The 4068-nt window shown below is 47.3% G+C and overlaps 1 non-coding gene across 1 annotated transcript; it reads right to left on the reverse strand.

Annotated features, from left to right (window-relative positions):
• Positions 1-235: 235 nt before the first annotated feature.
• On the reverse strand, positions 236-307 carry TRNAC-GCA. The gene has a single exon. It is a non-coding gene; the product is annotated as a tRNA-Cys (tRNA).
• Positions 308-4068: the final 3761 nt, after the last annotated feature.

Genomic DNA, 4068 nt, shown 5'->3' on the forward strand with positions numbered 1-4068 from the left:
TAAATGCTGTCACTTAGAAGTCATATCTGTCACTTTCACATTTCACTGGCCAAGCAAGTCATAGGCTCATAGTTAATTCAGGTGAGTGGGAAAGTATAACCCCTTGAAGTGAAGTTGCTCAGTCGTGTCCAACTCTTTGTGACCCCATGGACAGTAGCCTACCAGGCTCCGCTGTCCATGGGATTTTCCAGGCAAGAGTACTGGAGTGGGCTTCCATTTCCTTCTCCAGGGGATCTTCCCAACCCAGGGATCGAACCTGGGTCTCCTGCATTGCAGACAGACGCTTTACCGTCTGAGCCACCAGGGAAGCCCATAACCCCTTCTTATGCTCTAAAGAAGAAACCTGGAGGACTTCCCTGGTGGTTCAGTGGTTGGGAGTATGCCTACCAATGAACAGGACACGAGTTCGACCCCTGGTCCAGGAGGATCCCACATGCCTCAGGGCAACTGAGCCCATGCACCACAACTACTGAGCCCAGGCACCCTAGAGACCATGCTCCACAACAAGAGAAGCCACTGCAACGAGAAGTCCGCGCACTGCAACAGAGTAGCCCCTGGTCACCACAAATGGGGAAAGCCCAGGCATGGTAACAAAGACCCAGTGTGGCCAAAAATAAATAAATAATATTTTTTTAAAAGAGAGAGACCTGAGAATATAGGTGGGCAACACTGACCCCAGCTATCTGACCAAGTCCCTACCCAATTCTGGAATGCCTGCCAGTTTAGGTAACAACCTAAATCACCCTCCACACATGCATACACACAAACACACATTTCCAACTGCCCCCCTAAGAAGATGCTATAAAGTTATATTTATTTATAGTTCAAAGATGATCGTAATACACTGATTCAGAAAATGGCAAGTCACAGACACTTAGCAGCTTAACACAGCGACCATTTATTATTTCACAGTTTCTGGGAGTCAGGAATTTGAGTGTCTCAACTAGTCATTTTTGGCTCAGAATTTCTCATGAAGTCACTGTCAGATGTGGGGGGATTGCATTGTTATCAGAGTCTTTACTGGGGCTGGAGAATCTGCTCCAAGGTGACTTAGTCACATGGTTGGTAAGTTGGCATGTAGACTACAATGCCATCTTTTTTTTTTGCAGAAAGAAAAAAGGTATAGGTATTATATGATGATAGACAACAAGCAACATGACCCCTAGTATCCTTGCCTCATCACGCTTGTGTAGTTTTCTGCCACAGTCGATCAGGGCAGATCTGTACAACTCATAGAATACGGCAGAAGTGATGAACTATAACTTTGAGACTACGTCAAAAATATCATTCCCACTTTTGCTTTGCTTCTTCTTGGATCACTCACTCTGGGGAGAAGCCAGCTGCCATATTGTAAGGTTGGATATTCAAACAGCCTACTAAAAGAGAGTTCCATCTGATTCCCTGCCAACAGCCAGCACCAAGTAGCCAGCTAAGTGAATGCACCATCTCAGCAGCAGGCTGTCCAGCCCCAGGCAAGCCTTCAGATGACTTGAAGCCACAGCCAACATCTGGCTGCAAATTCATGAGAGATAATGACACACCTGCCCACACAAGCTGTTCTCAAATTCTTGACCCACAGAAACTGTGAGATAATAGATCTGTGTTGCTTAAGCTGTAAAGTTTTGGGGATAATTTTTAGGATCCTTATTTAATCATATCTAGGAATATATGTGGTTTTCTCTGATGGCTCAGTGGGTAAAGAATCTGCCTGCAGTGCAGGAGACACAGAAGACACAGGTTCAATCCCTGGATCAGAAAGATCCTCTGGAGGAGGAAATGGCAACCCACTCCAGTATTCTCACCTGAAAAATCCCATGGACAGAGGAGCCTAGCAGGCTACAGTCCACAAGGTCACAGAAAATTGGACATGACTGAGTGACTAAGAAGAAACGCACTTAGGTATATATGTATATATATATTTAGAGAAAATTTTTATAAGAATAAGATCATGGGATCGGGTATTTATTTTTTTCCTAGTGCTTATCCAGTTTGTAATTTTTCTACAGTGAACACATTACTTGGAACAAGACAAGAAGAAGAAGGGGAGAGAAGAAATAGCAGCAGCTGTTCGGTGATGGGGGCTTTTCTGGTGGCTCAGCAGTAAAGAATCTGCCTGCAATGCAGGAGCTGCAGGAGACTTGCAGGCCCAATCCCTGGATAGGGAAGATCCTGGAGGAGGGCATGGCAACCCACTCCGGTATACTTGCCTGGGGAATCCCCATGGACAGAGGCGCCTGATGGGCTACAGTCCATAGGGTCACAGAGTCGGCCACGACTGAAGCAACTGAGCAAGCACACACGTAGGCTGGGTGATGAGGGACCTGTTAGAGCTACTTCAAACACTGCAACACAGCTAGACTGTGCCAGAGAGTTAGCATAGCACCTGCCAGCATAGACAACTTGTTAAGGAAGATGCCTGGGCCAAAGGAAGAACCGCCAATGTCCATCTTGGGCTTTTCCACCCAGTTAGCTCTGCTCTGAGCTGCTCAGAGGTTGTGTTTGGAAGAAACATGGCCGGAGACTGGCCGCCAGGAAAGGGCGGGGGTGTTGCATTTGGAAAACCTCAAGGTTTCTGAGCTGGCAAGGCATGTCAGCAAAAAGCCCTCGCCTGTCTAGACAAAAGTTTGATTTTGAATCAAAAAAGGGAAGGTTTGCAAGTAGGAAAGCAGTTTAAGCATTTTCCCTCCTTTGAAAATAACCATGAATTTTTAACTATCAACCCTTAAAGAGAGACAGTGAGACTCCAGCCGTGACACCAGGGATTCTAGCATTGCCCGCTCCCCTGGATGGATTGTGAGATGGGGCCATTTCTGAGGCTGGACATTGACTCCTGGAGCTGAAGAGAGAGCTTTAACAAGGCCCCAGGGCATCCAGGGGGAGAGACAGGTTTCCACTGCGAATATCTGAGGCTCGGGAATTGGCGTTTCTCAGGCAGCCTGAGAAAATGATCAATTTGGCTGCTGACAGAGGGAAATCACTGTGCTAGGTTTTGCTGACCTTGGGGGGAAAGAAATCCACATTGGTTCACCGGGCCTCAATGGTAAGGGCTCCTGTTGGCTGCTGTCTGAAACCACAGTTCCAGCCGAGTCTGAGGGTCAGAGAGGTCTGCTCAGAAGGGATTCCCCTTGAATTGCCCCATAGACTTGACCCAGCTCTGGGCAGAGAGGTTGGGCATTTGAGACCAAGCTGAGTGATTGTAAGTGACAGAAACTGGATAGAGGTATTTTAGACAGCATATATTATAAAGGACTAAGGGAGTCACAGTGGTAAAGAACCCACCTGCCAATGCAGGTAGACATAAGAGATGTAGGTTCAATCCCTGGGTTGGGAAGTTCCTCTGGAAGAGGGCATGGCAACCCACTCTTGTATTCTTGCCTGGAGAATCCCATGGACAGAGGAGCCTGGCAGGCTATACAGTCCATAGGCTCACAAGAGAGTCGGACATGACTGAAATGACTTAGCACGCACACAAGGGAGTCATAGCGGCTTCTCTGATGGCTCAGCACTAAAGAACCTGCCTGCCAAGGCAGGAGAAAGACACAGGTTAGATCCTTGGGCCAGGAAGATCCCCTGGAGGAGGAAATGGCAACCTACTCCAGGATTCTTGCCTGAGAAATCCCATGGACAGTGGAGCCTGGCAGGTTTCAGTCCATAGCGTCACAAAAGAGTTGGATACAACTTACTGACTGAATAACAACAGGGGAGTCAGGGAACCTTAAGACTGGAATGCAGCTGAACTTGTGGGAGGTGTAGAACTGGAAACAAGGCCCTCAGGTACCCAATGGCCCCCTTTCCTCACTCCCTCTGTCTCTCTACAGGCTGCCTTTATCCCTCTGCTTTAACTGGAAACAGACCCCAAATTCTTCAACTGCATCGTGGGCCACCCCACAGCACCCGGCGGGGGCGGGGATGTCATTGGTTCAATCACAAAAGAGAATGAAGCAACATGCATGTGAGTGTGTGTGTGTGTGAATCTTTTTTAATCTCAAATAATCTTTATTTTATATTGGGGTATAGTTGATTAGCAATATTGTGTTAGTTTTGAGTGTACAACAAAGTGATCAGTTA

Source organism: Bubalus bubalis, chromosome 17 (assembly GCF_019923935.1).
Source record: "Bubalus bubalis isolate 160015118507 breed Murrah chromosome 17, NDDB_SH_1, whole genome shotgun sequence".
Classification (NCBI taxonomy): Eukaryota; Metazoa; Chordata; class Mammalia; order Artiodactyla; family Bovidae; genus Bubalus; species Bubalus bubalis.